Source organism: Mytilus edulis, chromosome 4, assembly GCF_963676685.1.
Source record: "Mytilus edulis chromosome 4, xbMytEdul2.2, whole genome shotgun sequence".
NCBI lineage: Eukaryota > Metazoa > Mollusca > Bivalvia > Mytilida > Mytilidae > Mytilus > Mytilus edulis.
The window spans coordinates 70,244,959-70,256,274 of record NC_092347.1 but is presented as its reverse complement, the minus strand read 5'-3'; the positions used below and the strand labels follow the sequence as shown (position 1 = coordinate 70,256,274).

Genomic DNA, 11,316 nt, shown 5'->3' with positions numbered 1-11,316 from the left:
CTTGGTTTATCCCGAACAGCAATCTCAGGCTCAGACAGCTTGTTTTTGCATAAAAATTGCTTCCAGGTTCAAGCAATACTGATGTTACTAAAAGTAAGGAAATCGAAGGAATACGGGTTATTTTTAGTCATTTTACCGAGAAGAAAAAATCGGCCAGGAGGGGGGGGGCTGTGCCCCAAACCCCTTCCTCAATCGGCGGTACCCAAACCCCTGCCTCCCCTGAATTCGAACCCTAGTTACGGCCCTGTGCTCGTATATTTAAAAAAAAAAACATTAAATACAAATTTCTTTATATCTAATAAAAAAAAATGTTTTCTTGTCGCTAAATAGTCTTCTTGTCGCTAAATAGTCTTCTTGTCGCTTCTTGTCGCTAAAATAATTCTTGTTGTCGCTTCTTGTCGCTAAAATAATTCTTGTTGTCGCTTCTTGTCGCTTGTTGACGCGTGTTGTCGCTTCTTGACGCTTGTTGTCGCTAATTAGTGAGACCCGTGTTTACTAATGGATGAATGGGACAAGTCAGGCGATAACAAAATTTATATAATTAAGTCAATTTGAACCCTAAATTTGACTCCCGATATAGGTTAAATGATTGGTAGAGTTACAACTTGTGCTTATAAAATACTGATTGACCATTTCAGGAGTCAACGTCTTAGATGTAGAGTTTTTTTAGGGGGAATTAGGGGCAGAAAATTACCCATTTCCCCCATACATTGCTAGAACAAAGTGTTTTCACCCAGAATATTTGTCCAAAATTAATACTTTACAATTTATTCGTTGCATGTACGCTCTACCTCATGAGATTTGCCGAACCTTTTTCGAAAATAACGAAAGGTTAAAAATAAAAACAAAAGCAAAATTTAAATTGCCGTGCTTAAAAACGCAATTAATAATAGGCCTTGACCGGAAAATTCGCTAATCAGACAAAAACCTTGAAAACTGTTTTTGTGTATATGTAATTTAGTGTGTAAGTACTAATTGCTATTTACGCAGTACACTAAGGTAAGTTTATACATCATTATTTGTCGGATATAACTAATATGTTTTATAGTTACTTTTCTTTCAAAATTTGATCAACAGTTATATTCAATCAATCAAGATTTTTATTCATTGGGTCATTTTGAAAAGTTCTTGTATTTTTTTTTTTCATGACAATTACGAAATTGTTTCATTTTGTAACCCAATGTGCTCGCATCATCATTACAGTTTGAACTCTAACGGTAAAAAATTGTGATGGTGCAAAATGAAATATTCATGGTGTAGGAGAAATTGGCTGTTGTCAGCAAGAGATGAAGGATTTAAGAGGGCGGTGAAATTGTTGGGTTTAAACGAATTTTAATGTTGATTAATTTTATGTTTTTCTTTTCATACCGTATTCCCGAAAAATACCCCTTTGTTAGTCCAATCACAGTCACTTGAATTTCTATTACATATTGATAGAAATCCAAGTGATAGTGGTTCAACATATCTAGTATCTTAAGTACTGAAGTGTATATAATGAAAATTATGGTTAGAAATTAAAATGAATAATAAAATTATAATTAATTATTAAGAACATAAAGTTTCAATTTATTTCAGTCACTATTTTATTTCGAAGACCATGGGCAAAATACGCAATACTGATAACGGTATATCGGAACAACAACATTGTTCTAAAGAATTTAAAAGCAATAGCTATCAAATTTGGTATGATTGAAGTACATGAAAGCAAATATAGGCAACCGCGTACGGTCTTTAACATTAATAAAAATCCATAGCGTATGGTCGGCTATAAAAGGCCCGGACGTAAAAAATACGCAACAATTTAAACGAGAAAGTTATCTTATTTTAATGGAATTTACTCAATCTATTTCTAAATAAAGGCTTAGTCCAGGAAGAAAGATAAAATCATCGTGTTGACAAAGGTATATAATTCATATTTGGCGGATCTAACGGCTCAGCCTAGTGCTTTATTTCAGATCAAGTTTTGTTTCATGCATCTAGTATATATGAAAAATGACGACAGAACTTATATCCTTTAATTTATATTATCACGTACAATTAATACATGCATAAATACCTACAATTGAAAACCATTATGATTTACTTTATTTGGTTATAAGACAAGAACAAAATGTTTTGCTATAAGGCCAGTCACATTAAAACTCTTAAATTATTATCGTTTGACTCCTTCAATATAGGTCAATTCATAAACTAGAAAAAGACATATGTCAGGAATTCATCCGCTTGCACCTTTTTTGTTGAGTGGCACAGAAGCAAATAATTTTATTTGTATACTGATACATACAAAGCAGTACATTTAATGGGGTATTTATTTTCGTAATCTTTGACACCTTAACCATTCAAGGACACGTTTTATGTTAGTATCAACTTTCGTTAAAATACGAACACTTTAAAACATTTTTATGTATTCGGGCTGCCTTGTATAAAAAGAAGACCGACTATTTTTGACACAAGGTAAATTTTAAATAGAATTTTATACCATAGTATATTTATTTTTATATAAATCCAAGCACAAAAAGATGTTTCTCAAAATTTGTGTTTTTATTGCAAAGAATAACTGTTGTATATTTGACAATTCAGAAAGAAAAAAAAAGTTTTGCGTTGCAATCCTAGTACATTTGTGTTGAAATTGAACAAATTTGAGAGATTAAATAACAGCGTTACCACAATCGTGTTTGCCAATTTCAAAAAAATAATTTTTTTTTAAAGAAAATGGAATAGTACATGTATATTCCAATTTCATTGCAACCTACATAGACAGATTTTCTTTACAAAAATGTCTTTTTTTTTCTTTTTTTTTTTATCCAAAACCATGCACAAGTATTTTCAAAATCAGTTTTGAGCATTTAGAAATCAGTTTCTAGAAAATCCTATAACTAAGGTAGCAACTTTTTTCAATATGAATGTTGGCTTCACTGTTAGGCCCTTGCATGCTTCATATAACGTCTGTATATTTGGCTCGTCAAAATGTTATTTCAAGGGGTACCTCGTAAAGATTTCTCTAGAATAATGCTTTTTTTTTGCGAAACAAAATCTACTTTTTGGTATCTGAGTTTCGCGCTTTTAAATACATAATTAAACAATTAAATGGCTTTGAAAAAATAAGACTAGCCAAAGTGATTTTAAATGAAAAGATAGAGCGTGAATACTACTATAAATTAAATATTTTATGCATTCAACGGTTTTTCTTGAACGTCTTTTGTTCATATTTTTTAAATATCTATATTTCATGTTTGAATAATAATAAAAACGCAGAGCTATTATTAAGCTATTTTTCCTCTTTCGATTCTATAACAATAAACATAGCAGAGCCTTATAATTAAATGTTTAATGAATTTGCCTTTATAATGTATTCATAGGCTATGGACCAACAACGATCATATATTATTGACTTGTAAACCAATCAATGCAGTTCAAATATGTTTTCATAATACTAGTATGGCAAATAACAAGTTTTGCTATATTGATGTCTGGAGTTTGTTTGCACACGTGCTTGTTTTCGTGCCCCAAATGCTGGAATAAAGCGTTTTTTAAGCAGAATATAGCCTTAGTCAAAATGTACAGACTAAAGGTCTGACACAATTATTTACAGCTATATAAGTAAAAAAATATAGTTTGGCACAGTTTTATAACTTGTTTAAATTTGGCAACATCGGTTGTTGAATTTGGGTTAATGATTCTTATATCCCACATACACATATACTAATAGTTGATTGGTAAAATTTCATTCGTTAATGTAAATGTCAAAAATTTTGTTTAAGAAATAATCAAGTGCCCGCAGCCATGTATTTCTCCCTGTAAACAAGAATCAAAAATATGATATTAATATAAAGAACAAAAGGGTTTGTGCTATAACTTATTTATTTTTTTCCTATATAATCTTGCCTTCAGATATATTGACGAAGATCGACCAAGATTAAGGCATATACCTTTTTTTCTGAATGTACTTATATATTTTCAAGTTCAGTCAATTTGGGATGTATAGTACATCAATTCACCAGATACACAAATAGGGATTAGTGGTATGTTTATAATATGTGTGACCCATATACACTAGAGTCCAAATGTAGTAGATAGAAGCAACTATGCAAAACATCGTACGTTTCTCAAAAATAAGTAAAACACATATTGCATAGTCGGCTTTAAGAGGTACCTATATGCCATCTTAGATAAACATTAAAGGTTTAAGAACTGATACTATAAAGTATGGTCTATGAGTTAAACATCCACCACTTAGCCATTCATTATATTTTTCTATTGTGATTAGAACACGAACAAACATGCACGCACATTCAATGTTATTGTTTTCTCCAGTCGTCCTGATATGCTATAAAAAATATTTGCCACTGAACGTTAAGCAACCAAAAATCAATCAATTGTTTTCTCCGTTTGTATTGTTTGTTTGTTTGTTTCTGTTTCTGTTTACTTTTTTTTAATTCGATGGAGTTTTTATTCTCGGTATGGTATTCATATTTCGGAGTGATATGATGAGCAAATGGAGTATTTCCGAATTTTATAGGAGAGGGGGATGTGTTCATTATAAAGTCGAATCATGTCTTTTATTAAAGTCCCATGCTAATGTACATAGTTAGGAACTATAAATGTTTCTTTGCAACGTTGTCCATTTGATGATTAGTTGGTATTGTTAGATGTTGGTATCGCTCTCATTGAATTCATAATAATATGAAAATAAGAAGACGTGGTATGACTGCGAATAAGTCAACTTTCCACTAGAGACCAAACGAAGTAGAAGTTAAGAAATATAGGTCACTATATATATATTTACAGCCTTCAACAGTGAGCCAAAACCATGCCGCATAGTAAGATATAAAAGGCACAGAAATGACATTCAAAGTCTGATTTGTATGCAAAACAAAAAATAAACCAAAAACAAATATGATATATACAGAAAAAAACTTCAGGAATTACAGGCTACTGACTGATTTTTTTTTTTTGGGGGGGGGGGGGGGATAAACATATTTGTTGGCCTATAATCTTTGTGCAAACAAAACAAGCACATGATGCATTCCAAATTGGTATATTACTATTTGAAATTGTACATTTAATCGATCAAACCGGAAGAAACTACGGTTCATGTAGTCTGAGCGTTAAAAGGTAAATGAAATATTGTTGATAGACATCTTTCTCAAGGATATCGTCGTCGAGCTTATGACATATTCGAAGATTTATAATTGTCTTCCTACATTGCATAATATTAAGTGAACTTGCAGTATTATTATCGTTTTGTATTTTGTTTAACGTCTAACAGGAAATATTTAGTTACTTTACGTGTCTTTCAACAGAAGTGGTTGATTGAGCCATTAATAGGGTAAGGAGTCTTACTTTTTTTTTATTTTACTTTTTTATAAAGGGTGGTTTCTTAAATATCTCGAAACAGTTGCTATTCAATATCTTTTAATATCTGTGAAACAAATTTGCCATACTAACCTGGCAGGATGTTTTCTCTTAGTATGCACTGGATAAATATGCAATAAGCCCATTTTAGACAAGTAACCTCTTTAAGCAAAAAATCTAACGGCATGTGTGACCCGCCACGACATATCCCACCAGGGGCCTATTTATCGAAGCTCTCTTAGGATTAAGACGTGTCATAAGACCAACTTAGGACAAATCTTATTCTTAAGTGGGTTTATCAAACATGTCTCAACTTAGGAAAATCCTAGGCATTATCCTAACTTTAGGATACCAATTTAGGTGTCTTAAGATGGTCTTAGGATGGTCCTAACTTTAGGATATATTTGAATTTCGGTTTTTTTTTTTTCATTTTCACACGTATTATTTTTTAAGCAGTAGTAAAATAGTTGAAATTCTTCGTATTTATATGAAAAATGCACGAGATTTGCCTTTCAACTAAGTATTAAAGAATAAAACCGTGACACTCCGAATTCAACTCACGCAAAAACATGATTTTTACCGAATATATATCTAGTTTACAATTTGTTTGTTAATTTTTTATATAATACGTAGTTATATATATCATTTTTTTCTTCTGTTTTGTTTTGTACAGTTTAAATGTACAATTATTATACAAAAATTATTTATTACCTTTTATTTAAAGCTAATAATTAGTTTCTAATTAGCCATATTTAAAAAGAAAAAAAAATATTGATAAAATGTGATATTATATTTGATCTTTTTCATATTTAATTTGTATTTTCTTTTCCGCCAATACTTAGGACATCGGTTAGGACGTCCTAGATAAGATATTCATAAGATAGCTTCGATGTGCATGCTGAGATGTGTCGTAAGTCGGTCCTAACTTTATCCTAAATTCTGTCCCAAGAAATTCTTAGGACGGAACTTAAGATAGTTTCGATAAACAGGCCCCTGCAGGATTTAGGGGGGGGGGGGGGGGGGGAGAGAGAACGTCATTATGACAAAAACGCCGTTTACTAAATGTGACTAGCCACTTATAGGCGTATGTTGAATAAAAATTGCAACACAATTAAATTTACTTCAATTATTTTGCAAACAATTTTTCGCTTTATTTCAGAAAATATAAGATAAAATTGAGAATGGAAATGGGGAATGTTCCAAAGAGACAACAACCCGACCATAAGAAACTCCCGCACCCGGAGGCGTCCCTCAGCTGGCCCCTAAACAAATATATACTAGTTCAGTGATAATGAACGCCATACTTATTTCCAAATTGTACACAAGAAACTAAAATTAAAATAATACAAGACTAACAAAGGCCAGAGGACAGGCGCAAAAATGCGGCGGGGTTAAACATGTTTATGAGATCTCAACCCTCCCCCTATACCTCTAGCCAATGTAGAAAAGTAAACGCATACCAATACGTACATTAAAATTCAGTTCAAGAGGAGTCTGATGTCAGAAGATGTAACCAAAGAAAATAAACAAAATGACAATAATACATAAATAACAACAGACTACTAGCAGTTAACTGACATGCCAGCTCCAGACTTCAATTAAACTGACTGAAAGATTATGATTTCATCATATGATCATCAGGCACAATCCTTCCCGCTAGGGGTTTAGTATTATACCATTATAACATATATGAGAAGAACATAACCCGTGTCATGCCAACAACTGGTTTTTGAATAAATGTGTTTAGTTCCGATGCAAAGACCCTATAAGTGAATCAATATTAACGCCAAAATATGTATCGTAACTATATCCCTTCTTAATAAGTCTATTCAAAGGTTTTGTTAGTTTTACAGGTGAATACTGACACCTTTGTGCTTTATAAAGAATATTTCCATAAAAAATTGGATGTGAAATACCTGAACGTATAAGAAGTCTGCATGTTGAGCTATATTTACGAATGATGTCCTTATACCGATGATAAAATTTAGTAAATGTTTTCACTAGTTTGTGATATCGAAAACCCCGGTGTAATAATTTTTTAAAGATAAACTTGTTTTAAAAAATGAAGATTTGTTATGCATATCTCTATACATAGTATGCAACGCGTAACAGATTATGAGAAGTTGTTAATCTCATAAATGCATTTGATTACGGTGCATTTTAAATATTAAGGACATTAGAGTCTATTTATACTTCATTTATGAAAATGTAATCTAAAATCGTAAAAAAAATAGTTGTGTCTAAATCACAGCAATAGTAGTTTTTATTCTTTTTTATTGAGGTTTAATATAGCAAGTCTTTACAAAATAGTGCATGGAAAGGGCAATGTTTTATATAAGGCTGATAGTGCATTATAATGATGTAATATAAAATTAATCTGGGTATGAAAACTCCATCGAGCAGACAATTTGTGACGTAACACACTTTAAAAGATTGTTTATCAAATTATGCATAGTAAAATTATTTCAAGTTCAAACGAAAAACGTAAAACTTCTTCAGTACTTATGTTCTTACTAGGCTATCATGTATTACAACAAAAATAGGAAATATTATACCTTCTCATCAAATACTTCGAAACGAGCAAATTGAAGGAACTATCTGAATTAACAATCATGAACCTTTTTAAGTTCTGCGTGTGTAAAATAATTTTGTTAAAAAAGTTTCATAAAATACATTTTGATGTCGTTTAGTTGCAGGACCACAGATACTATAAAATGATAATGAAGTCCTGTGTTTTCTCTGGTAATTTTTCAGAGAACATAAGTAAGTCATACTTTGTTCTGTATGCCAATTTTAACGAAAATAAATGATAACTTTAAAGATTTAGACAACATCCAGGATTTTAGATCATTTATCATATTACTCGTAGTAATCTAGTTTCTTTCAATTTTGTTGAATTGAATTAAAAAATATTCAGCCTCCTTTTGAATTCTGTAAATCAATCAAAGTGGTTACGTCTGTTACTTCAGTTGGTGATTCTGTGATCTGGATTCCTATAACAAATTCCTACCTTTGTGAATTACATTATTTTTTTTTATTACTAACGAAGCTAATCAACTTGCTCATGCTTTGATATGATGTGTTATTCCGGTTGTTTAGATAATATTTCATGGGTTAATTACCGTAACAACATATCTGTTTTTGTTTCTGATAAAAAGATTAACAGTGTGAAAGGTTAGCACGTTAAAGACTAAAGAGGTTTGTATGATTTCCCCAATATTTCTTGCCTTGGCAGACTGACAAAAAGTGGAAAATGTAATTGTGAATTCGACATCTTACAAACAAGTATCATTTGCGAGAAAATGGAAAACAACGACTTCTGTTGTTACAGAGAATGATCTGTTCAAAATCGCATAAAAGTAAGGCTATGGTGGTAGTATTTCTGAAAGGAAAGTAGTAACGCTGATTCATAATGACTGCTAAAAGTAACAGCTCATTGACAATTGTAAGCAGGCACACAACTGCTCGCTGCTGGTCAACAGTCTCAATACTGTTACCGTTGAAAAGTCGCATTTGAACAGAATGAAATTATCATAAAGTAGTTGAACTATGAGATATTTTTTTTACGTTTTAAAAAATAATGATCGATGTTGATTAAACGGATATTTTATTAAGAGCTGACATCCGGTTATTTCCTCCTTTATATCCATGTTAATTATTTTTTTTCCGTCACTAAAGGAGCACGGTCGGTAAGTCTTTATAAAGTGTTACTTATTAATTTTTTTTTAAAATAAATAGCAATTGTTTTTATTTAAATCAATTTTTTAAAAGGATGCAACATCTTTTTCAACATTTATTTACAGCTGTTGTCAATGGTTAACCCCTGACATCATTTATAAGATACTTCTTTAAGTTATTGATATTTATTGTATATATATCTATATCCTCTTTAAGATGGTATGCTTTTATGCTTCAAATATTAACCCACTTTAGATTGATAAGGTAATTGGAAAAAAGTAACACGTGGCATGCAGAAACATATACATTTTATAACTTATGAATCTAGAAGCATCAATAACGTGTCCATTGAATTAATATATGTTATATAGGTTTATATGCATGTAAGATTGATTTATCATGCAACAAATACTTAAAATTGTAAACTGGAGTCCAATTGACAGAAAGTTATTACAAAATAAATACATTAAATAAAAAAGGACGAGCGATATACGTAAATGAGACATCAGCCCAGCGACATAAAAAACAACAAAAGTCTAGTTATATAGAGGTAAACATACGGTATTCAACAATAGACAAATGTTGATAAATTATTGCAAGCTCTAGGTCGTCCGAGTGTAGCAAAACAACATTTATGATTGAGGCATAACTTCCAGTGACTCCAAGGTTTGGCGCCTGTCGACATGTCAGGCAATGATATAAAAGGATTTATTTTACATACCATTGGGAATTCATAAGTACCAGTCCACGTCCAGTCAGTTTTGTTAGATGTATCATCTGATGAGTTTTAAAGCACTTTTCAACTGAGTTTTATAGTTTGTTCAAATGTTGTTCTGTTACAACACTTGTCTCAGGTTAGTGGGAGGGTTGGCATCTTAATTCAAAGGGGTTTAACCCCTCCACATTCGGTTTTGCATGTTCCAAGTCAGGAGTAATTTAGTGGGGGGTTTTAAAGGTGCAAAACATATCATTCATTCATTATTTTGTACATACATAAGTCCGTTAGTTTTCACGTTTGACTTTCTTTTTTTTACATTTTTATAGCTTATTATTGGATATGCTCATTTTCGAAGGCGATCTATAACTGTAAATTTGGTCTCTTATTGAGAGTTGTCTCATAACTCATCATACCACATCTTCTTATTTCTAAATAAGATTATTTCGTAACTTTATATTGTATTCAACTATTTTTTTTATTGATCATCGTCGTTTACGTTTATTTATGGAACTACAAAATAGTCTTATTTTAATTCTGAAAGCGAATTTTATTTTTAAGAAAATTGATTCTGCTAAGGGGGCGTTTGTTTATATGTTTTTTGTCTGTACACTATTATATCTTACAATAATGTATTATGTGTTACAGGAATAATTTGTACCCTTCGACGATCGAAGTCTGGAACTAAAATAAGGTAAACAGTCAGACTACTTTTTTCAAAAGCTTTTGTCGATGATATCTGAAATAGTTTGTCTTTGTATTAGGACAGATGTACTTGTCATGTTGTATAAACTTCGTGCTTAGCTTTTCATACATTTTGCTAATTCATTTTCTCGACGCAAAATATTTTTTTATCGCGTTTGCTTTGTAGTTTACAAAATTAGTAAGCAAGACCTTGCTTGGCACAAAAGGCGCTGATATTGCTAATTGTCCTAAAACTAAACAAAAATTGAAACCATACATAAGTGTTTAAACATTTCTTAAATAATGTAGAGATAGTTATATTTTACATTTTTATTTAGTAATATGACATGACAAGGCCTTAAAGGGAAAAGAAGAAAAGGGGGGGGGGGGTATGTTGGTGCACTGTTAAACCCAGTACCGAAAAAAAGTGTGGTTAAGTGATAGTTTGTCAGTTAGTCATTGGTGTAAAACTTCCTCTGGTTGACGCAGATTTTTAAAATCTGTGATTTATGAATAATAAGTTTTTTTCTTTTTTCACTCCTTCTGTTCTATGTTTTCCTTCTTGTTCCCGTTACATTTTCATGTTTGTCGTTGCAATGCTAGATAATACTAAGAGTTATGGGTCATAATAGTGTCTTGTTGAGATTGGTTCTCATTCTTAGGGCTGCCACAATATTGAATGATGATTTTACAATCTTACTGCTTTTAATTTTAATTATTACAAAAGTAGGCAATGATTGTTAAGTGGAATGATAAAGTAAATGAATTTTGTATATTCTTTTTTTCTCATAATTCAAAAGAAATAAAATTGTATGACCTCCATTATAAATAATTATTGAATTTTCACTATTATGAAAACAATGTATTGAAATCTAGGGAAAACT

The 11,316-nt window shown here is 31.2% G+C and overlaps 1 protein-coding gene across 6 annotated transcripts in view; it reads left to right on the top strand.

The window, feature by feature from the left end:
• Nucleotides 1–902: 902 nt before the first annotated feature.
• Nucleotides 903–11,316, top strand: part of LOC139520378 (retinal dehydrogenase 2-like) — a 35,994-nt gene continuing 25,580 nt past the window's right edge. The window contains exons 1-2 of one of the 6 annotated variants that reach the window (XM_071312969.1): nucleotides 5,083–5,115; nucleotides 10,397–10,442. The gene's annotated coding sequence lies outside the window, so the exon portion shown is untranslated. Of the gene's footprint in view, nucleotides 1,000–5,082; nucleotides 5,330–8,302; nucleotides 9,045–10,396; nucleotides 10,443–11,316 lie in introns of those variants that run through there. The other 5 variants (XM_071312968.1, XM_071312967.1, XM_071312972.1 and 2 more) reach the window with 5 other exon arrangements.